The sequence below is a fragment of the Silene latifolia genome, chromosome 9 (assembly GCF_048544455.1).
Source record: "Silene latifolia isolate original U9 population chromosome 9, ASM4854445v1, whole genome shotgun sequence".
NCBI lineage: Eukaryota > Viridiplantae > Streptophyta > Magnoliopsida > Caryophyllales > Caryophyllaceae > Silene > Silene latifolia.
In genome coordinates, this window is record NC_133534.1 from 80029384 (window position 1) to 80055021 (window position 25638).

General features: G+C 39.8%; 1 long non-coding RNA gene across 1 annotated transcript; it reads right to left on the bottom strand.

Moving 5' to 3' along the window:
* Positions 1 to 21927: 21927 nt before the first annotated feature.
* On the bottom strand, positions 21928 to 23657 carry LOC141598188 (uncharacterized). Its single transcript, XR_012523311.1, has 2 exons — positions 23569 to 23657; positions 21928 to 22124 (listed from the first exon to the last, which is right to left on the bottom strand). It is a non-coding gene; the product is annotated as an uncharacterized LOC141598188 (long non-coding RNA).
* Between the last annotated feature and the right edge of the window lie 1981 nt (positions 23658 to 25638).

Sequence of the window (25638 nt, forward strand, 5' to 3'; positions counted from 1 at the left end):
ATATGACGAACCTGTAATCAATAAAATAACAATTATTAATTAATATATTTTCAAAATATGTAATGAATTTTAACTAATTACGGGTATTAAAAGAAACTAAATACCTTTCATGAAAGATGGCGCCTTCTTCCTCTTAGACACCTTATACATGTTGTCCCTTAGCCTCTTCTTGCCAATGTCATTATACCTTTGCCAAACTAGGCGCTCAAGGTCGGTTGGCCAATAGAACACACGCTACAAAAAGTAAACACATAGATGAGAAACAAATTAATAATAAGGTAAAAAGAATAAATAAATTATATTTAATAATATATATTTTATAAATAGATACCCGGAAGTTGTTGAACCACATCTCCTTATCTTCATCACTAGCGTTACTCCAACAAGTAACGCCGTGTGTCATGTTCTCTTGGGTGCTATTAGTCACACCACGAACAACTGTTTGACTTCTAAACCTGAAATCAAACATGTTAAAAACATAATTATATAGGAATAAAAAATAATGTATAATTAACATATGTCTAAAAAAAGTCATTTATTACTAAATAAAAAAATTACAAAATAGAATGAATAAAAAATTACCAAAGACCATTCGGATCAAGGATCATCCTGCCGTCAGTATGTCGGGGTACACCAACCTCCTCCTCCTCCTCCTCACTCACCTCCGTAGTAGAACGGTCAACGTCTTCCTCCTGCTCTCGGGAGCTACTACCTCCCTCACTATAGCCTACGCGCTGCCTACCTCCTCCACGAGCCATGTGTACTACAATTGATTAAAAAGTGTTAGCAAATATTACAGGATAATTATTATAAGATACAAAAAAATAAAACCTAATAAACAGGTATAAAAGAAAAAATAAAACGCTAATAATTGTTTCGAAATTTTGATATGTATACTTTTAATACCTTCTCTTACTCATCATCATCATCATCCTCTTCTTCTTCTTCTTCTTCTTCTTCTTCTTCTTCTTCTTCTTCTTCTTCTTCTTCTTCTTCTTCTTCTTCTTCTTCTTCTTCTTCTTCTTCTTCTTCTTCCTCTTCCTCCTCCTCCTCTTCTTCTTCTTCCCCCTCTTCTATCCCATCCCTCTCCTTATCATTCTCTTCTTCTTCCTCTTCTAACTCCTCCTCCGCTTCTATCTCATTTGCATAAATAATTTCATCATGATCAACTGGGGACAAAATCTGTTTCGATACAACCTCTTCTTGGAAAAAAGATGTATCAACTTCTGATCGTGCCTTTGTTTTAAAAACGGCCCACCATTGCTTTTGTTGTCTATCATTACTTGTGCTCGGAAGAGATGCAAAATAAACTTGATGAGCTTGTTGTGCAAGTATAAATGGGTCATATTGAGAGTAGGTTCGAGTATGATTCACTTCCACGAGTTTGTAACGATCATGGACTCTCGTTCCAGCTACGGAATTATCCCTCCATTGAATCTTGAATAAGACGGTTTTATAACTCCGATCCCGGCCATTATAGCACAACTCAAAGATATCCTCTAATATGCCATAATATTCATTGCCATCAAGAGAAGAAATAGTAACGCCGTAGTTGCATTTAGCCTTACTTTTGCCATAGTCAAATGTTTGAAACTTAAACCCATTAATTGAATATCGATTCCACGTCACAACCTTTCGAGAAGAACCCAAAGCCAAGCTTCTTATCACATCATCTTGAATATTTAGCTTACATACATGCTTCCGAAACCAGGCTAGAAATTGATCCTCATGCTTATGCCAAACATCCTCTCTGTTCACATTAGGGTGTTCTTTAATGAAATCTGTCACAAATTGAGCTTCATATGGCTCCAAAACCTCACAATTAGATAGCACATAAAGGTGGGCACGGTTATACTCCTTGTCATCCAAATCTTGTTCCCCAAATGATGAACACCCTATTTCATCCTGCATTTGGAAACACTTGGGTATACTTGTGTCTAGTTCATCCGCTTCATCAATATTCAAGTATTTTGCTTTGGTCTCAATATGTTTTTCAAAATAAAGAGAGCAAAAATTGGCAATCTCTTCCGTTAGGTAGGCATTGCATATAGAACCTTCCACACGAGCTTTATTACCAATTTTTTTCTTCACATGATTAAGAAACCTTTCGAAAGGATACATCCACCTATATTGGACGGGTCCACCAACTTTAGCTTCATATGGCAAATGGATAGGTAGATGCTCCATCGAATTGAAAAAAGAAGGCGGAAATATCATCTCAAGTTTACCCAAAATTTCTGGTATTTGGTCTTCTAAACGACTCATGTCCTCAACTGATATCGTGGAGGAACATAAATCTCTAAAAAATTGACTTATTTCTGTAACTGCATTCCAAACTGTAGTCGGGAGTAAATTTTTAAAAGCCACGGGTAATAAGCGCTCCATGAAAACATGACAATCATGACTTTTCAACCCTTTCAACTTCAGTTCCTTCAAATCAACACAACGGCTCAAATCGGATGCATATCCATCGGGAAACTTCAAGTTTCCTATCCAATCGCACAATACCTTTCTTTGAGCTTTGTCCAGAGTAAATATGGCTTTTGGTTTAGCCCCATCCTTACGAATATGAAGTTTAGGACGATCACAAAATTTCTTCAATTCTATTCTTGAATTAATATCATCACGTGTCTTTCATTTTACATCCATAATCGTATGAATAAGTAACTCAAAGAAGTTCTTCTCTATGTGCATCACATCCAAATTGTGTCTGATCAACATTGTTTTCCAAAGTGGGAAGCTCCCAAAAAATACTTCTTTTAAACCAACCATTTTTTTTCTTTTTCAACTCTTTAAACTCTTCTTCAGTCCCATCGACAGTTGTTGGCAAATCACGTACAGCCTCCCATATCTCATCCCCTTGGAGTCGAACCGGAGCATTGTCACGCACCTCCTTACCTTTTAAGAAAGATTTCTTGTTCTCTCTATGAATATGTCCATCTGGTAAGAAACATCTATGACAATCAAACCAACTAATTTTTTTGGAATTAGGAAGATAAAATGCTTTACTCCTATCCATGCAATAAGGACATGCCTTTCGCCCAGCGGTTGCCCATCCTGATAGCATACCATATGCGGGAAAATCATTTATAGTCCATAACAATGAAGCTCTTAGTTGGAAATTTTGCTTCTTCGACACATCAAATGTTTCTACACCAACTTCCCACAAATACTTCAGTTCCTCCACCAACGGTTGTAAATAAATATCCAGATGGTTTTTTGGGTTATCAGGATCGGGAATAAGTAAAGAGAGGAAAATAAATTGTCTTTTCAGACAAAGCCAAGGAGGTAAGTTGTACGGCGTGGTCATTACGGGCCAACACGAGTAGTTTCTACCAAACTGACCAAAAGGGTCAAACCCATCCGTACACAAGCCAAGTCTCACATTGCGAGGTTCCTCGGTAAAATCGGGATATAACCTATCAAAACACTTCCACTCCTCCCCGTCACTCGGATGACACATCTTTCATGGTGTACGAGGATTTTCTTTGTGCCATCTCATTTGGTTGGCAAGATTTTTCGTGGCATACATTCTTTGAAGTCTAGGAGCTAATGGAAAATAAATTAATGTGTTTTCTGATATTGGTTTCTTTCTCTTTCCACTCCTTTTATTACCCTTCTTCCCCTTCAAAACAATATTTCCTTCACTTGTCTCATATCTATCCCTTTGACATTTCTTACATTTGTCAAGCAAAGCATCATCTTTCCAAAAAAGCATACATCCTTTAGGACATGCATCAATCTTTTCATGTGGAAGTTGAAGACCTTTGACCACTTTCTTGGTATTATAGAAATTTCGGGTCATAACATTATTATCGGGTATAACATCCTCAACCAACGTAGCAATACTATCAACGGCTTTAAATGGCATATTATACTCACATTTTAAAGAAACTATCCTGGATGCAACTTGTAACAATGTCATTCTACTCCCCTCATATAAAGTTTTTTCGGAAGCACTTAGCATGTCAAAAAAGGCTTTTGCTCTTGGGTTTGGTTGTTCTTCATCAATCATTGGTACACGGTCGTCATTAATGAAATCATTAGACTGAAAGGCATCAAGTACCATTTCTCTATATGGGTTCTCATTTTGTTGGATTTGAGGCTCTTCGGGATAATATTTTTCTCCATGGGAGATCCAATTGTAGTAGTTTGGAAAAAAACCATTTGTAACAAGATGCTCTTCTACTTCAATGTCAAATAAATATTTTAAGTTTTTACATTTAGTACAAGGACACCTAAGTTTATGTTGTTCCAAATCACATGAATCTTGACATCTAGCAAATTCAATAAATCCACGAACTCCCTTTACAAATCTAGCGATAGGACGTTTCTTCTTATCTACTCTTTCTCCGTACATCCAAATACGTTCGGATCTCTTCATTTTAATCTATAAGCAATATATAGCAAACTAACCATTTTAAATAATAATATTTAATTTCAACAAAAAAAGCAATGGTTATCTCATCCTCCATTTTATGCTAATTTCAAGATTTCAATTGGGTCCTTATCACTCCAACCTAAACCCATCAATGTACGTTTCAAGTCACTAGCAAACACACATTTGTGATTTATTAATGAGAAAAAAATTCGGCAGCAATTCCCCTTAGTTCTCCAAATACACAATGTGGAAAAGATACATATTCCACATATGTATTCAGAGAACATTGGAGAAAATTGCAACCAAATTCTTTTCTCATTAATAAAATCACAACTATGTGTTTACTACCTAAGTGACTTGAAACGTACAAAGACAGTCCCAAAATGGGGACTATTCAAGAGTTGCTCCTAATGAGTAATTCTTGAACGGGTACTAGGTCATTATATATTAAACAAGTTGTCAAAATTATAAGGCAAATTTATACAATCCCCTAATCAAATGACATTACTAATTTAACAAATTTATACATCATGCTCATTCTAACTTAATTTGGTTAATTATAAGGCAAATTTATACAATCCTAACATTATACTACCTTCATAAAACTATACTACCTTCAACAATACTACTTCAATATTACTAAAACTAAGTTACTACCTTCAATAATACTAATATTATCAAGATAACCTTCAATTACATCCCCTAATCAAATCACATTACTAATTTAACAAAAACCCCAATTTCTAACCCTAACTCAAATTAATTAACAAAAATGCTAATTAAATTACAACTACATACATTAATAAGCATCACTAATGTATAAATTACAACTAGATACTAAATAAGCATCACAACTTAAACAAAATATGAAGGATTGAAGTAATTAAATCGATTTGAGTCGAAAACAAACCTTTATTAAAAAGAAAAACAAAGGGTCGGTAGTGATGTGGTGATGTAGTGTACGGATGGCGGCGGCGAGTGGTGGCGTCCGGTGGTCGTTGTAGTTGGTGGTGGCGTCGGGTCGTCGGGTTTCTTGGCGATTTTTTTTTTGGTTGATGATAGAATGAATGAAGGGGACGGGTTGAAGAAACTGGCAAAAAAAAAATAAACAGGCGATTAGCGACCGTTTTTGGTCGCCAAATTGGCGACGGGTAATGGTCGCCAAATTGGATAATATTCGGTCGCCCGTGGATTTCATACGGATTTTTGGATAAAAAGGGATAGTCGCCAAATTGGCGACGGGTATTGGTCGCCCGAGTTTTTTTTTCTGTCGCCAAATTGGCGACTGTAGCATGTCTGTCGCCTTTGTCTTGTTTTCTTGTAGTGAAAGGTCGTGCCAAAGCACCAAACTCAGTGCTGTAAGGACTAGCTTCAAAGGCAGCACGGGTAGTACCGTAGAGATGGAACACTCTACTATCATCACCAGGTGTGGTATAGTAAGGGGGCTGTGCCCCAGGATAAGGTGGTGACAAGTCGAATTCTTGCATCAATAGAATCCAACGAATAAGCCTCGGTTTAGCCTCCTTCTTGGCTAGCAAATGCTTCAAAGCGGAATGATCAGTATACACAGTCACCTTAGAACCCACAAGATAGGCTCTGAATTTGTCTAAAGCATAGACAACTGCAAGCAACTCTTTCTCTGTAGTAGCATAATTGATCTGTGCATCATCAAGTGTCTTACTTGCATAGTAAATAGCATTAAGCACTTTGTCTTTCCGCTGCCCCAAAAAAGCTCCAAGGGCATAATCACTGGCGTCGCACATAACTTCAAACGGTAGATCCCAATCAGGAGACTGGATAATAGGAGCTGAAATAAGAGCTTGTTTAATCCTATCAAAAGACTTAACACACTCATCAGTAAACACAAACGGGGCATCCTTATGAAGGAGCCTCGTTAAAGGTTGAGCAATTTTAGAAAAATCTTTAATAAAGCGGCGATAAAATCCTGCATGGCCAAGGAAACTACGCACACTTTTAACATTAACCGGGCACGGAAGTTTTTCAATTACCTCAACCTTAGCCTTATCTACCTCAATACCACGTCCGAACACCAAGTGACCTAGTACCACCCCTTCAGTCACCATAAAGTGGCACTTCTCCCAGTTCAGTACAAGATGAGCCTCCTCACAGCGCTGCAAAACCTTAGACAAGTTTCTCAAGCAAACATCAAAATCAGTACCATAAACACTGAAATCATCCATAAAGACTTCCATGATAGACTCTATGTAATCAGAAAATATGGCCATCATACAACGCTGAAAAGTAGCTGGGGCATTACATAAGCCGAAAGGCATCCTCCTATAAGCAAATACACCATATGGGCATGTGAATGTGGTCTTTTCCTGATCATCAGGGTGTATGGGTATCTGAAAAAAACCGGAGTAGCCATCTAGATAACAGAAATAACTATGACACGCAAGTCTTTCTAACATCTGATCAATATAAGGTAAGGGAAAATGGTCTTTTCTAGTAGCTGAATTCAGCTTCCTGTAATCTATACACATCCTCCATCCCGTCACAAGTCTAGTAGCGATTAATTCATTTTTATCATTAGCAACTACTATAGTACCTCCCTTCTTAGGTACAACCTGGACTGGACTAACCCATTTTGAATCAGATATAGAATATATAATACCAGCATCAAGTAATTTCTGTACCTCTTTCCTTACCACCTCCTGCATAGGAGGATTTAGCCGTCTCTGACCTTGCGCAATAGGCCTTTGACCTTCTTCCAAATAAATACGGTGCATACAAAAATCAGGAATAATACCCTGTAAATCGTCAATGCTATACCCAATAGCTTTCATATGAGTTCTCAAAACAACCAACAAAGCAGAGAGTTGGTTTTCTGTTAGGATAGCATTGACAATTACAGGATTCATCTCACAAGTGTCTAGAAATACATACTTAAGATGGGAGGGAAGGGGTTTAGTTCACGTTTCTGTACGTTGGCAGCCTTTGAGGGGCTACCTAAGCTCAAAACCTTATTTTCTTTGCATTCCTTTCCAATCAGCAACTTCTCTATTGCGAAAACTTCTGGACTCCATGAGCTCATCTCAATAGCTGGATCAGTCAGCAGGGCAATCTCCAGAGGATCCCTATCCAAGTTTAAAGAAAGAGACACTAGTATAAAAAACCCCTAACGCGTCGCACCTATCGTGGCGGTTTTAATAGAAACGTCGCGAAAAACAAAAAATATTGGCGGGAAGAGATTTTTTATGCTCTTGGAGGTCTATTATGGCGGTTTTATTTAAGAACCGACACGCTTAGGAAAATAATTTGTGGCGGTTCTTTACTAAAACCGCCATTATAAGTCATTTGTGGCAGTTTTAGTTACAACCGACGTTGATAATAACTTCAAAAATAGTGATAAATAGAAACACATCTTTATTTAGAACCGCCATCATAGCCCTTTAGTGACGGTGTCGGTTAGAACCGACGTAAATATCGTTGTTGTTATTATTATTATTATTATTATTATTATTATTATTATTATTATTTTTTTTTTTTATTATAAAGGGATGCGCGCAGCTTTCATTAAAATAAGAATAAAAGTTTACATGAAATTGGTGGGGAGCCGAGAAACAAGCTGGGCTCCCACACCCTTAGCAACAGCAAAGCTAAGTCTAGTAAAAATGTAAGCGGCCACCCGAGCCCCCGCATCCCGAGATACGAGAATTTCGGATCCGCTTGAGCAAGGCAACAAAGATCCGACCCCAGCTCCCCAAGTGAAGAGAAGGAGAAAGGAAGGAAACCATAACCCGCTATCGCGCACAAATCCCCATACTTAGCACACTTTCGCTGAGCAGCATCAGCGACAACCCGGCCCGGCACAAAATCTCGCTAACCCGATCGAGTCAAAGGTGAAGAACCCGTCGGTCGACGCACACATCACGCCCCCGTCCCAAGAATAAAGCAATAAATCCGCAGGACGAAGAGAGCCACCATGCCCATCAACCAAACAGATATCAACCTCCTTCCCCGCAAAGAATACCGGATCTATAGCAGATGTCGAAAAGAGTGTCCCGACAAGGTTATGCCGATGTTTAACGCCCACAAGATACAAGACAAGAAACAGCGTGGTCCCCAAAAACATCCCCAAAGAAAAACCCGAGAGCAAGCAGGACATGGCCTAGATACCGAGAATAACGGAACACCCAGACGATACCCCAACACACTACGGTAAGTCCTCCCGTTCATAGTCCGCCCCAACCCCGAGATAGGAACCGCACGTAACCAATCGGGGAGTGAGAACCCCGCCGAGACCGCCATAGAGCGATCTGGCGAGGTGTCAAAGAAAAAACAGACTACGAGGCGAGCAACCGTCGTGAAATAAATATCGCCAATTTCTTCATAAGTTTGGGGGCAAATTTCACTAGGGCGACCTAATATATCGAACCCGTAGTCGCAGTAAACACCGTGCGGCATCATCAAAAGCAAGGCCAGCAGCTACAACACGAGAAGGGCCGAGGAGCTTAGCCTCGCAAACCAAAGACGCAAGCGGGACGCAATAAAAGCATAGAACAAAACATCTCCGGCCGCATAAACACCAAGGCCACCAAGGTGAAAAGGGAATGTAGCAAGGCGCCACTGCCAATCCCCAAAACCCGGCCCTGATGCGGTGACAATACGTTCCAAGCTAGAACGCAGAGCGGCATCAAAAGGAAGATGGACAGACCCAAAAACACTAGGGGAGCAAGTACGAAGAGAGAAGTAGAGCTTAGATATACCAGTACAAGCTCGAAGAAGAAGCAACTCACACTGCGGGTCCTCAATCCTCGCAACCAAGTCCATCAGCACAATGGTCTTAGTTACTCTCGTCGCCACAATCTCACCGCTAAAACCAGGACAAGTCTTGGTCCTCCCAAAACCGTAACACCGCGCAATGGCCGAGAAATAGAAGGGGGGAAAACCCCCGGAAGCCGGCTCCGTGGATCCTCAACAGGCCAAAAGACCTCCGTCTTGGAGACATTAAGATGCAATCCAAAAAGAGGGCCATCCAACCTAATCAGGTCCAAAACCTTCCCCACCTCCAAAGTATCTCCCACAATGGTGCCATCATCTAAGTACCAGGCCTGCAAAGTGAGATCAAAAGTGTCCCGGATCTTGCAAACCAAAGGATGCAAAACCAACGCGAAAAGCAAAGGCCCCAAAGGATCACCCTGCTGAACACCCTGACAAGACCACAGGCAGTGCTCCCCATAAAAAAGGCGGGCCGGGCTGGAATAACAAAACTCCACCCAACGGGAGATAGCCGGGCACCGACGGCGGACCTCCTGAAGCATGGTCGAACGGTCAACAAGGTTGAACGCATTCGAAATCAACCAAACAACATGGAAAGCCCCACTGTTCCCCCCCGAGCCTCAATGAGCCGGTTCAAGCCATGCAAGATAGCCTCTCCTCCACCGGACACACCCACCCCGAACTGAAGCCCATCAAAATAAGAAGATAAGGACGGGCCAACCATAGAAGCACCAACCTTAGAGACAAGCCGTCTCCAGACCGTACCGACAGCAATAGGACGAACTCCACCACCCGGTTTAACGAGTGGTGTGAGAGGAGCGCTGGCAATGTACTCACCCAGAGGAAGAGGGCACCGACCCTCAAGAAAAAGATTAACCACCCTAGTAATAGAAGTGATCAAATCATCGGAGATAGCCACGCGCGCCACTCAAACAATCCATAAGGTGTCAAGGCACGAAAACCATCCCTCCCACAAGAAGTACCACGAGGGAAGCTCCGAATCATATCCAAGACCACCGCGGAAGAGGCAACCAGAGGATGATGATCCCCAGACAGAGGAGGCAATGAAGGAGGCGGGGCGACAGGATGCTTCTCACGCAGGGCCACGAGAGTGGCATCGGAGTAGGGGGCGACCCCGAGGAAGAAAGCACTCGTACGACGAGAGATAATGGCCATCGATATCTTCCGCCGGCATTGGCGGAGGTTAAGGTCACTCAAATCGAGATCCTCATCCACATAAAAAGAAGAAGGACCCTCATCAAAGCACTCCCCTGTGAATAACCGCAAACCCCCCCCTGTGTGTCCCCCAAGCAAGAATAGCCCCGGCAATACTCTCCTCCCGATGCTTTGACGCCGAATAGCAGACCGACACTCATGATTACTCCGAGGAGCAAAAGTCCCGAGCAAACAAAGAGGTAAAGCAAGCAAACGAACCCAGCGGGAGAGATCACTAGGGGCATCAAACACCGCATCCAAGGCCCCTTTCAAAGCCCGAGCAAACCCAAGACGGCACTTAGGAGGAATAGATTTCACCGTGCGAAGGCCCAAAGACAGCAAACGACCCAACGAAGATATAGACCACTGAACGAGCTCCACACTATCATCAGAAGAAACCGAAGTAGAAGGAGCCAAAGGTCTCGGAATACCATGAATATGGAAGGAGTAAATGCCATCAACACACTCCGGATGCTCCACAATATCACCCCGATTATGCCGACATCTAGCACCAAGAGTATGGATCATAAAACACACCCCACACAACCAGAACCCCATCCGTCTCAAAGAACTCTCGGCGTTGGAATAGACAAATCAAACTATCGAAAGAGTCTCGCCGCGTAAGGTCCAACGCCCCGTCATGACAATGTCGGTCCTGCAAATGTTTCTTCCAAGCTGCCTTTGTAAGGCCCTTACCGAAACCATCCCGACACCCATGAAGACTCGAAAAAGGACAATGGTACCGTACTAGCTCAGGCATGAAAGGACAACAAAACCCCAACACCCTTCCTCGCACACAACAGCGTTGAACAGCCGAGGACCACGACCAACGAAACAAACCGTAACTGTTGACAAACGGTCCAACACCCACACAACCCGAAACTCACCACCACGCAAACCACAACACCCACTACGACCTGCACCCACCCACACAAGGCAGCGGCAGTGGCAGTAGTGGCCGGCCACTGGTAGCAGCAACGAACCACCGCAGCAAAGCCACGCAGAAAAACAAAAGCAAAGAGAAAAAGAAAAAGACGCGAAAAAACAACCAAGGACTCACCGGTAAAATGGAAAACAGCAGTGCCGTCAGCCACCACCAAATTGACCGGCGACTTGAGGTCTGATGGCCAAACGGTGGTGGCACAAGGTCGACAATTGTCACAAAGAAGGCGACAATACCCCTGAAAGACGCAGCACACGCGAATCCTCCACAACCAGCAACCACCGTGTGAACAACCCACAACAACTGCCCCTGACCGGCGACGAGAGGTCTAAAGGTCGACTTGGGGTGGTTGTTGGCAGTCAACGGCGGAAAGACAACCCAGAAAAGCGTTGCCCTAACCCAGAAACGATGCCCTAAAACGACAGAAACGACGCCCTAAAACGACTGCAACCCTAAACAACACCGCCAATACCAGAGACGCCAACCGCCGACGGTGAGATTGCCGGCCTGAGAAGGTTGGTGATGACGGAGATCAGAGCAGGCAGTGTCAGCCGTGGAGATCGTGCCTACTTTTATTATTATTATTATTATTATTATTATTATTATTATTATTATTATTATTATTATTATTATTATTATTATTATTATTATTATTATTATTATTATTATTATTATTATTATTATTATTATTATTATTATTATTATTATTATTATTATTATTATTATTATTATTATTATTATTATTATTATTATTATTATTATAGGTAAGAATATACGAGAAGACATACATACTACTCCTATGAAATATATCGCCTTCATCAATTATCATCATTCACGCCTTCACCATTCTCACCCTCACACCGCGCATCATCCTCCGCTCACCATCGTTCTCCACCTCTCATTACTACGACGCTCACTGACTCCGTCGATAGCCTTGGCGTTATCCTTCTTTGCTGCCAACATTTTCCCAAGACACTCAATGCTCTCCCACGATGCACTCATTGCTCGTCGCCTGTACCATTCATCACTCGCCTGATCTCGCACATACAACTCTCGACTCACCATTATCCACCGCCAGTTTCTCTCTCAACACATAACCCTCATCGATTCAGTTCCCCTAGGTACAATTTCCGATCTAGGGTTTTGATTTTTGTAAATAACTGGGATAAAATTGATTTTGTCGTCTTTTGTCTTTTAATTGAATATTGTTGTTTCAGTTATCTGTTAATGTTATTCGATTATGGATAGGGGGTTTCTCTTTTATCTGATTATTTCGAGCTGTTAAAACTTTGACGACAATTTATGAGCTCTTATTTGAAAACATCTATTTATAAGATAGAGGAGTGGAAGTTGAAGTGACTGTATCTGTGTGTTAATAGCGGTCATAGAGACACTTATTTGGTTGTGAGAGTTATTTTTCTTCCTCATTTTTGCTGTACCTTGATTTGACTGCAGTTTTCAACCCTTGTTCTCGTTGTCGTACTTGATGACATGACCCTAAATGGTGTATTCTAATCCCTGGTTGATAGGGAGTTTCTCTGGATTGTATGGTATATTTCCTACATATTGCGACGGGTAAAGTTAGTTCAGACTGTCTATTTATTAAGCTGAGAGCTCTCTTCAAGTGAACATATTCTAATTGCTGGTGGTATGGTCTCTATTTAATTTGTGTTGTTTTGCTGCACACTTCGTTTTAATTTGTTTTGCATTTATTTAACTTTCAGTTTAGGTTTCTCTTTGTTGAACTTGCTGTGTTGTTTGTAGTTGTGTCCTTTGTTTCATGATATGTCCACAACAGGTATATGTGGATACTTTTACAGTCTTTAAGACAATAAAAAACATTTACACTAGTAAAAAAAAACCTATCGTGACGGTGTTATAGTGGCAGTTCTAAGAGATTATGAGCAGTTTATACCTTTTTTTTCCCTAAAGCAACTGTCTTATACGCGCTTGTTTAAATGCCACATCAAAATTGCAGCATGCGAAACATTAATTGGTTATTTTCTTCAAGTTACTCTGATTGACACATCAGCTTGCTTATCTCTGAAGTCGACACCTAGCCTTTTTGGATGTTCATTCTCTATATAGAATGATCGAATAATTATTTATGGTCGCTTGTTATATTGCATACTCAGGACAAATACCGGAACATGGTTGCTCCAGTTCAGGGTACTAGTACAAGAACTAGAATTCCGAAGCCCAAAGTGACGCAAGATGCTCCTGCTACTCTTGCTCCTATTGTTAACATTCAGCCTTTTTTGGTAATTCCTATTGCACGTGAACCACTTTTAACCATGTCAAGGAGGAACCATCATTTCTTAACCCGGTTGCTATAAATGTTTTGCAACTTTTAGTATGTGGGTTGGCATAGGGAATGACTGGTGAAAAAAGAATAAAAAGTGAGTATGAAAGGGTGTAGTTATAATAATGTCTCTTATGTGAAGCATGATAATTCTTTATTCTCTTTTGGAAATATTGTGCTGGGCAAATGTGTCATATTTTTGTCGAAGTGGCCTTCCGGTTGCCAGTTCCAGTTCGCACTTACTCGGTATATGACTTCAATTTTTTGCAACTTTTATACATGCCTAAGTAGTGAGATATTGTTCCTATGTCTTTTACGAGTTTTCATAATGCACAATGTTGCGATAGATTATACCAACAGGAAATTAAAGGCAATGCAGTTGTTTAACCATTGTTTGTTTGTGAAGTCTTTAATAACCTTTTTCTTCTATATGCTTTTTAAGCTACCTGATTCTCACTTCTTGATAGGTGCAATAATGACACGATTGAAATGATCTTTGAAGCCCTTTCAGCAGCCAAAGCGCAGAAAGGAATGGATATTGGCTCCATTGTCAGCTATATTATTGAGAGCTATATTGTTGAGGTATGAACAATTTAGTTTCTTTTGTTTTTAATTGAATTTTTCGACCAGTATTAGTACATTATATTAATCTATATTCTTTGTAAAGAGCATAAAGTCCATCTTTATTTTGTCCTGTAAGGATCACCTTATGTTTTTTTTACATTAACCCTTAAAAGCTCATAGCTCACCTAACTTACCTCGCCCTTTGGTAGAGCATAACAACCTTACCCAAATGCACAAGGCACTTTGTGTGATTATTTCAGGTTTTACTAATGTTTAGTTTGATTATTTCAGCTGAAACATGGGGTGTCAATTGACGAGATGAAAGATGTTAGCAAAGTTAGACGGTGGTTTAATAATGTTAAGTTTGATTTTCTTACTATTGGTTTTGTTAAATGTATCATTTTAGATTTAAAAGTGAAGAGTGGTCAATTGACGAGATGAAGGATGTTAAAAGAGGTGTAGGCTACCAACTGTTTAGGGACTATGTAATGTTGATTAGTCTATTAACTAAGATGTGTATGTGATTATTTATGCACTTGGATGTATAATTTTTTAATACTGATATTATTGTGTTGGATGATATGAAAGTTTTTGGTTGTTGGTTGTATTCTTGTCTATGTATTGTTTGTTCATTTTGATATTTGGATTGTCAAATTTATAGGATGTTTCTGCAGAAATTTAGGCAACAATTTTTTTTTAAAAAAAAAATATTTATCTATGGTGGCGGTTCTCAAGTTAGAAATGCCACTATTGGTTTTCATTTAGCGGCGGTTCTTTAACAACAACCGACGTTATAATTACTTTTAATGGCGGTTTTATACCAAGAACCGACGTTATAATTACCTTTAGTGGCGGTTCTATAACAACCACCATCGTTATATAGAATATGTAGTGGTGTAACCATATTATTGATATACCTATTGTGGCGGTTTTCAAATAATAACAGCCACTATAGGTGAGTTATAATGGCGGTTCTTGCCTAACAACCGTCGTTTTATATAAGTCTATAATGGCGGTTTTGTTTAAAAACCGCCATTATAGGTAGGCTATAATGGCGGTTGTACAACCGCCGCAAAGTATAAACAACCCCGTGATATACGGCGCACCCAAAATCTATAAAAACGCCACAAAAAGGTCATTTATGACCGTTACCGTAGGGGGTTTTTCTACTAGTGACAGTCATCAACAGTCAAATCAATAATATCAATTCTATTACAAGTTTCCTCAATCATGGGTTGCTTTAATGATTTTTCTAAATCAAAAGTGATCCTATCATCTCCTAAAACTAATGTCAGTCGGCCTCTCCCCAAATCTATAATGGCCCTGCGGTATGAAGGAATGGTGGTCGCCTAGAATGATGGGGATGTGGACATCTTCAGCCATATCAAGAATAACGAAGTCAACTGGAATGAAATATTTCCCTATTCTAACTGGCACGTCTTCTAAAACACCTAGAGGGCGTTGTAGAGAACGGTCAGCCATCTGTAGAGTCATATTAGTGATATTAAGTTGACCCATATTAAGCTTTTTACATATTGAATACGGCATAACATTGACACTAGCTCCAGAATCACAAAGAGCTTTACTAATAGCTAAATGACCTATATGACAAGGGATAGAAAAACTCCCTGGATCCTTTAGCTTTGGTGGAATGGTAGCGTGCATCGCAGCTGTGCACTTCTGAGTGAATGCAACCGTCTCTACTTCATCAAAGGATATCTTCCTGGTTAATATGTCTTTCAAAAACTTCGCATAAGCCGACACTTGAGTGATCAAATCAGTAAATGGAACACTCACTTGCAAGTTCTTCACTACTTCCATGAATCGCTTCAGTTGCGTATCAAGTTTTGACTTCTGTTGTCGATGAGGAAAAGGTAGTGGAATAGTAATTGGCACGGCTTCCTTTGCAGAACTCGACGAAACAGGCACATCAGGAGCTACATGAGACAAAACTCGATCGAGTTTTTGTAAACTCGGTCGAGTTTCATCTGAAACTCCAGTATCATGACCCACGTCACTTCCAGTAGCATCAGTGACAATTTGGGAAGAAACTCGATCGAGTTTTTTGGAACTCTGTTGAGTTTTAGATAAATTAGCTTCTGCCTCGTCCTTCTTTTTCGTAGGAAGTGCTGTATCATTACTGGCATCTTTCTCATCGTCGCTCAATTCCAAATTCCCCAATCCTTTAGAATGCATAAATGGATGCTCTTCTTCCTCAACGGGCATTTTCGGACCTTCATAGGTAGTGCCACTTCTCAAATGAATTACATTTGCATGTTCATGAGCTTGCTTCCCTTGTGGAGGAAGGGTACCAGGCTGTTTAGAGTGATTTTGGGCAGCCATCTGAGCAACTTGGGTATCTAGAATCTTGTTGTGTGCTATGAGCTCGTTAATTTGAGATGCTTGCTTCTCACGATTCTCAGAAACTTTGTTGCAACAGAGCTTTCAACTCGGCCATATCATTATTAGGAGCTAGGGGAGGAGGTTGCAACGGCTGAAACTGTTGTTGACGTTGATTATTGAATTGATTACCCCCTTGATTGAACTGATTTCCTCCTTGATTCGGCCTTGGATTCCCACGGTTTTGAGGAATAGTATATGTTGAATTTTGTTGTTGTGGTTGCGGGTTCTGCACATTCTGGCTTGACCATTGGAGGTTCGGATGCTCTCTAGTCCTTTCATTATAGAAATTAGAGAAAGGATTACCTTGCTTATAAGATTGGAAGGCATTAACTTGCTCAATTGTGCTTAAACATTCAGCAGTAATATGACCCTCTAAACCACAACGAGCACAAGATTCCTCTTGCTGAGTCATAGCATTAACCGTCTGCTTGTTTCCCAAAGATTGGGTCGTCTGCAACTCAGCAATTGCAGCAGTTATAGTGTCTAACTTTGCAGCAACTGTACCATCAATACCAGTTCCTCGCGTGCTTCCCCTAGGATTTCCATACCTGGCGGTATGGGTAGGAATCTGATCAATTAACTTCCACGCGTCACCATCATTGGTGTTATCCTGAAACCTCCCATTAGCAGAAGAATCCAAAAGGGCACGATGATCGTCATACAACCCGTTATAAAACTGGTTGCAAAGGAACCACTTTGGGAAACCATGATGGGGAACTGATCGGACTAAACGTTTGAAGCGAGTCCAAGCTTCAGTAGCTCCTTGCTTGAAACTGGTAATTTGATTTCTCAAAGCATTAGTCTTTTGAGGTGGGAAGTACCTCTTGTAGAAAGTAAGAGCCAAGGAGTTCTAGTCTGTAACTCTTTCAGTATCCATATCCATATCTCTCAACCACTCAGCAGCTCCATCTTTCAGAGAGAAAGGAAAGAGCACCTGCTTAACCTGATCTTGTGTCACTCGAGCTGTTAATGGAATAGAACAGCAGTAGGTGACAAATTTCTCCATATGCGTCGCAGGATCCTCAGCAGCTGTCCCTCGAAACATATTTCGTTCCACCAAATTGATGTAAGATGGCCGAATCTCAAAAGTTCCATTGGTAGTAGTGGGCAGCTTGAATCCTTGTGGGATATAGGCTAAGGTCGGCTCGGAGTGACTGGCTAGAGTAGGCATGATGGTAGTTTCGGGAATATCAGTCGTGACTGGAATTTCAGGAATAGGAATGTCGTCCTCTTCCTCTTCGTAGGACCGATCGGCTGACTCTGTTGAGTTCGCCGTTTCAACGTCAAGTATACTCAAGTCTTCTACTTGACCCACAATTCTTGATTAAATTTCCGTCTGTAGCGAAAAGTCTTCTCTGGTTCAGGATCAAAAGGAATAACCTCGGACCTATTAGACCTGGGCATACACGGAACTAACAAGAGAAGTGTGAGAACGGTCTCAAGGAACTGAAGTTCCCTGAGACAAAAGACAAACTAAATAATAAAACAAACAGGAAATTGTTGCCTCCCCGGCAACGACGCCAAATTTGATAAGGGCAAAGTCGTCTTCCCTAAATCAAAGTAAAACCTATGATACTACTAATAATAGCTAGTGGCAAGAAAAGGTATCGAATCCACAGGGAGGCTGTAAAGTCTAGTTTGCTTACTAATTAAGTCCGTCTGAAAAGTAACAGTTTCTTGAAGATTTTGATTGTTTGTATCTAAGTGACTAATTAAGCAAATAAATAAAGTTTGTAAACAATAGAGATTAAAAGTCTAGGGAATCGGGTTCACTAAGTTGATTATCCGGGGATGCAATTTAGTGAATTAGAAGGTCAACCAAATTATCTAAGGTCACAAGATCTATCGATTCAATTATGCCCTTTAGATTCAGATTAACATGCGATCGCTATAATTAACCTTTACCTATCTGATTACCTTAGCCTTTATTGAAAATAACCAGGTCGGTGAAATATCAATTCGCTATACTAATTAGAGATTCAGGCCTAAATCAAATAATTAGTAGAAAACAATAATCAAACGATAACTTAAGCGGTCTTACTAATAATTAGTTCATTATTCCCCTTTTAATCAACCTAGATCCCCCTTCTCCCTAGATGAAGGATTTAGCTACGCATACTAATTAAAACAACAACAATAATAATTATAGAAGACATGATTGAAAGCAACAAAGAAAATAATAGATACTAATAATTTGAACAGAAAATAAATTGATTGATAGTAAAATAAAGATAGACAAAGTACCGTAAATTCGGATGTAAAGAATTCTAGATCTGAATGCTAAGAAAGTTTTCTTACTGCTCAAAAGTTCTTCTAAGAGTTTTTCTCGTATGAAAAACGTAACCTAAAATAATACGTCCGAGTACATATTATAGAAATTAGGTAAAATAGAATATCCGGAAATAAAAGACACGTCAGCCGGTTCAGGCCGAAACTCGATCGAGTTTGGTGAAACTCGGTCGAGTTTGGCTTTTGGTCTTCGGTTCTTCGAACAAGTCCATGTCAAATCTTGTCTTTATCTTCCTAAAAATCCGTGCCATGCAGCGTGTGTCCTATATGCCAGCTCCGCGGTGCTCCGGTATACTCGTTTGCTCCATAAGTGCATGATACCTGCATTTAAACACCAAAACGCGGTAGTAACTAGATTCTGACTTAATAAGCATGTAAATGGCATAAAATAGCACGGAAATCGTCTCAAATAATATAAAGGGGAGGCATAAAAGTGTATACAAAAGTGACTCATCAGAGGAATCATGGAATGACTCAAACTTTGGAAATAAATCTCGAAAAAAATCTGAAAATACGCAGAAAAGAGCTGGGGAAGAGGCGCAGCAGCTACTACGATCCTTTGAAGAGGCGCAGCAGGTGATGCGTCCTTTCCCCAGAGGTTTCCTCATGCGGAAGAAAGATTTCCGCGTTTCTTTTATGGAATTGCAGTAGATCTCGACTTCCTTATTCCTTAAAATAAGATTTTCGGGATATATTTTGCCAAAAGATATAAAATTAATTTATGGAGTAAAAATATCCGGAATATTCCAGGACATTCCGACTCGGCATTTTAAAACGGTTTATTAGAAAATGAAGCGGTTTTTGACTGGACTCCAAATGAACTCTAATTACTGTCAAAACTACCGTATTGGCGCGTAGATGACGACCAAGGGATAGACACAAGTATTTGAGCTATCACTTGACGATAAACTTACGAACTATCATAAATCGTTCCGCGTACCAAACATGCGGCCCAATCATCACCGGGTGGCTTACGGGAGGTGCAGAAATGAGGTATCTACAGAGCCCTCACTTTGACTGAGACTTGGACTAGACGAAAGTCAAAGTATAGCCATCAGGTCAATCGAAGATTACAACCTGACGACTATGGCGACGCGAGGCGTTTCAAGGGGTCTGAGCCAAGGACCTGTCGTCGGGAACATTTTAGAGTCTTTCGACTATCAGGGAGGGTCTTTTAAAGTCCATTAGACTACGTAAGGAGGCTCGCCAGCCATAAGAAGAAACCATACTTGAGACTTCTTTCTTGGAACGAATAATATTGAGGACATCAGGACGTCGGTAGGAACTGCTGGGGAGATCTGCTTGCGTCGGTCTCAAGCGAACTTTATCTATCGAGAAATACAATCGGCTGTCATGAACTCTCGCTGGGAAAATAATAGGGTATTGATTGAGGCGTGTCGAAACACCGTCGGAAGTCCGCTCGTTGCTGCAAGCGAAGTCCTGATGAAAGATCCTTGCTTGGAGATAAAATACTATGACGGCTCACAGTCTACTTGAAGATAAAATACTACGACGGTTCACAGTCTGCTCAAAGATAAAATACTGGTCCGGACAAAAAATAAAAACCCAATAGACCAAATATATGATATATGGTGTTGGAGAAGAGGCGCACCAAAGATGGACCCATAAATAACGAACTTATAACGAACTTTTGAAAATTGAGCTGGAGTGAAGCTGGGGAAGAGGCGCAGCAAGAGCTGCGACTCTTTAAAGAGGCGCAGCAAGTGCTGCGTCCTTTCCCGAGCTCGTCCCTGTCTGAGTAAATACTCGACAGAAGTCGTGTTTTATTCAAAATAACAAAACACAAATTCTTTTTAAACTCTCTCAAATTCCAACCAAAATCCGTCAAAATTTGATCAAATCACTCCATTAATCATAACTAATTGAGGTATGTGTCTTATTCTTGCTTTAATATTTGTATTTGCTTGATTTTGATTGGAAAAAATTAGGGTTTTTGACCCAAAATTTCGAAAAATTTGGGGCTTTTCCCCCAAATGGATTTGTCTTGTAAAATTGACATTAGAAATGGATAATTGGCAATGTTAGGAACATAACCATGTATTCTTTTTGAATTTTCGTCAAGTATTGAGCATTTGAGTGAAATTGAGACGACTTCTTAGCTGTTTCGAAATTCGCTTCAAAAATGGCCTTAGGATTGCCCATTTTTGATGAAATTTGTTTTTTGGAATCCTTGTATAACGGGTAAACTTTCTACCATGTCGGATTTTTGGTTTGTGACAGCTTTTTCAGGACACTTTTCTAGGGCATAATCGCCATTATAGCGAAATGCTGCCGAAATTTCGACTCAAACCCGTGACTAGGCTTGGACTTAGACTTGACTTGACCCAATTTACCACATGAGTGGTTGACTTTCGAAAGAAATGGCAAAAGATGGCGAGAAAAGGCCGTTTTCGGGGTTAAAAAGGCTTGCAACAAACGTCACCGAGGCTTGTCGTCATCTAACGCGGCCTAATTTACTTTAATTTTATAGGTGACGTTGCTTCTACGTCGGGGAGGGCTCCTATGGACGTGGACTTCGACTTCGATCCCTCTCTCGTTCTTGAGGAGGTGGTCGAGGAGGTTGTTGAGGAGGTCGTCGAGGAGGTCCCGAGGCGGGCCAACGTCGGACGAGGTGGTCGCCAGCTAGTGGGGGCACCTGAGTGGGCTGAGAAATGGGATGGTCGATATCTCATTTGGGCAGCAGAGAGCCACCTGTCTTATAGGACGACAAGGAGTTTGGTAAATTTCGAACTTGCCATTTCCTTATCACCTTTTCTTATTCACTTGTCGTTTCATTTCTCTTTGCTTTGTGCTAAAGATAGCTTTGCATCGAATGGATACAGGAGGCCGGGAACATTAGGTCCTTTTCCGGCTATACGACGATGATGGAGGCCTACGAGAGACTGACGGTGTAACACCCTCATTTATTGCGGAAAAGTAAACACGTAATTCTACAGAAAAACTGGTAGGATATGTTTGTAATTGGTTCAACTAGCCAAAAACCTGTAATTTTTAAAAACTTTTCTCTAAACCAATCACAACATTTCCAACATTCCCAGAAGCGGGTGCCAAAACCTGCAATGCTAATGAACTACTTTACATACATAGCTAATGATAAGAAAAAGTAAAGATACAAACCCAAAATAGAAAAGGGAGACATATGTCCCTAAAATGTATGTGACATAAAAAAAAGTTTAAGGGTCACAATGAAATAAAACCAGTCTAGGTCCCAAGGTTACTTTGCTCGCTAGCTCGTCCATGTACCCCATATATGCATCACCTACCTGTCATTCGCATTTTATACAAATACGAAAGCCACAGTCAGTGGGGAGTAACTCCGAGTTCTCCCAGCCACGAAATGTCATAATTAATATAACATGTAAACATAAGAATATGAATACGAATCACACAATGCCTTAGCATATAGATGCTAGACAATCGTGCTTATCATGTGAACAACAATATAACAACACATAGTCCTAGCATGTGAATACTAGACCGACTCATACTACACTATCATGTGAATCACATAACATCCAGGAATCCAAACTCTATCAACCATAGCCGGCTTGCATCTCACCTTCTATGATTCATAGAATCACCATACAAGAAAGGGCAATATATCAAAGACAGGCATAAGTTCTTAGTACGGTCAATAGTCACTTTGTAACTCGAGTCTATACCACGAGGTAGGGAAGGTAATCGAACCGGTATCTTGGCTCAGCGGTTACTATTAAGAAAACATGGCCAAGAGACAACACAACCCTAGCCTAAAATCACAGAGACCTAGACATGCGGATACACACCACCGCACCCAAGACTCACAACTTTTTTTAAAACAAAGTGAAGTGAGTACCCTAAGGACACCACCGAAGGGTTGGCTAGTACTTAAGCTGACCCCATACTATCAAAATAAGTACCTGAGGTCATGCCCCAACTTGGATAAACATCCACTAGTCAGGAACACAAAGGCTATCAAGCAGTGAACATATACTCGTCAAAGACTATAAAGACCTATCTATGATGGAGGCCGAAATACTCACCTAGGACCTAGTCCCAGCTAGTCCCAGCTTGAATACCTTAGCCCACACCACACACGACTCACCACACAAGTCAATTAAGACACCCACTTAACCATAAGGGGGCAAAAAGTCCCACTTACCAACATGAATTCTAACATTCTATCATGTGAAAGGCTATATAATTGTCTATTTACAGCATACAATCCAACAGAATCCTCAATAAGTATTCAATACCAATTTCCAATTCTAACAATATTAACCATATTAAAGGTTTCGGGGAATCTAGGGCCGTTTTTACAATATAAAAAGCTACTTAAATCAACTAATTACACATGTGAGATAAAAATATAATGAATGGCCTAAAACAAGAAAAAGGCCGACTATCTAATTCATTCAAAATTTCATCCAACCGAATTTTTACCCGCAACCCCAGCCCTGCGACAGGTACGGGTTAAATTGCGGCTGACCAATCACTCAATTGACTGACATCGAGTTAGCCAAAGGGATTAAGGCTCAGTTTTCGGCACAATTATCAAAACATTACACTTATCACTATAAAATTCATTTGAGCCTATTAATTACAATTTCAATTTATAAACTATCCTAACATGTGATAATTATCAATCACCTAAACACTTATCATACAACAAACACAACATCAACTACTAATGTGACATTAATTCGTCGAGTAACTCGGAATAGTTACCTTAAGCTAGCAAAGAGACAAGCAATAAACTTGAGAAAGCTTCTAAAACCCCAAAATTACTCTTCATCTCCAACCACAAATGAGTCACCTAAAATAATTATGTGAAAGGACGATATTAACGAATTATCTTTATATAAAATATGAGACGGGATTTAAATAACTTGAATAACTCAAATTTGTCTTATAATAATAAATATTCCATTATATAATTTAACATGCCGAAATATACGAGTGTCAAACTTAAAGGAGGAGCAAGATGAAGCGAGGAAATGAGGTATGAACGGTAACGCTTATGATCAAGGAGAAAGGGAATTTAGACAACAAGGAAACTTAAGCAACATGTCAGGGTGTGAGACTAAAAGAGTCGAATCATAAAGATAACTAGTTAACAACCAGTAAGAGATATTAGAATTAGGGAGGTATTCAAGACAAGGAAATAACGAGTAAACTTTTATACTTAAGAATCAAATCCAACCAAGGTTAACACCCCACAAAAGAAAGAGAACTATCTAAAAGGCGTTAAGGGAGGATTAGCAAGGATGAAAGGACAAGTTGGGAGGATACAAATGTAACTTCCTAGGAAGAAGAATAGAGAGTTTAGAAAAAGGATAGGCACCAAGAGGTAAAGAGTAAGGCAAGATACACAAAGAATAAGGAACATCTTCAAGGAAGAAAAAGCATTCTTCAATACTTGAACAAATCTTCAATAAATTCGAACTAACTTTAAATAAATTTAATGAGTGAAAATAAAATAAACTCAGCTAGTTAACGTAAATAATACGATATCCGCTTGAATCGGAATTATTAGCGATTTTTACGAAACTAACGGATATTAATAAAAATTGCTAATTTAGTGAAATAAGCTCAAAATAGCTAATTGGACGGTTTTGTTCCCAAAATCCATCTCGGGTTTACTTAAAACAACTTTCATAGGGTAAAAATTGTAATAGTTCCCTATTCCTTCCTTGAATATAAACTCATTTATCGTAATTTTAATTACTAGACCCGAAATTTCTTTAAATTTTATCCAATTTCTATTAACCTTGATCTATTTATGACTTCTTTGTCAAAGTTTAATATTATATTTCAGGAATTTAACTCCCTTTTTAGTTTAAAGGTGAAACCTTTATTTCTATTTTGGCCTAGAAAAAGTCCTACTTATCAATATAAATTCTAGCATTCTATCATGTGAAAGGCTTATAATGTCTAATTACAGCATACAATCCCAACAGAATCCTCAATAAGTATTCAATACTAATTTCTAATTCTAACAATAGTAACCATATTAAAGGCTTCAGGGGAAACTAGGGCCATTACTACAAAATAAGAAGCTATTTAAATTCAACTAACTAAATAAGAAGCTATTCAAATCAATTAACTACACATGTGAAATAAAAATATAATAAATGGCCTAAAACAAGAAAAAGACCGATTATCTAATTCATTCAAAATTTCATCCAACCGAATTTTTACCCGCAACCCCACCTGATAGGTACGGTTAAATTGCGGTGACCAATCACACAATTGACTGACATCGAATCAGTCAAAGGGACCAAGGCTCAGTTTTCGGCATAATCATCCAACATTACAATTATCGCTATATTACTCTCATGCTATTTCTAATTTCTATCATGTGAAAAACGAAAGTAACACATTATCAATCCCTAAACACTTAACAAACAACAAGCACAACATTAACTACTAATGTGACATTAATTCGTCGAGTAACTCGGAATAGTTACCTTAAGCTAGCAAAGAGACAAGCAATTAACTTGAGAAAGCTTCTAAAACCCAAAATTACTCTTCATCTTCAACCACATATGAGTCACCTAAAATCCCGACTAAAAATCCCGCACGTACTTTGTCCTCCTTTCTTCTTTCACGCGTGACAGCCCCCTCCCCTTTTCTTTTATTTTTCTGAAATTCTTGTTGTTCATCCTCTAAAAACACCCAAACTCCATTTTCATACACATTCAAGCTCAAAATCGTCATAAAATCTTCGTTTCTTGTCCGTTTTTCGCGAAATTTACCTTTCCGGAATCCCCTCGCCACGATCTACAACTTAGTATG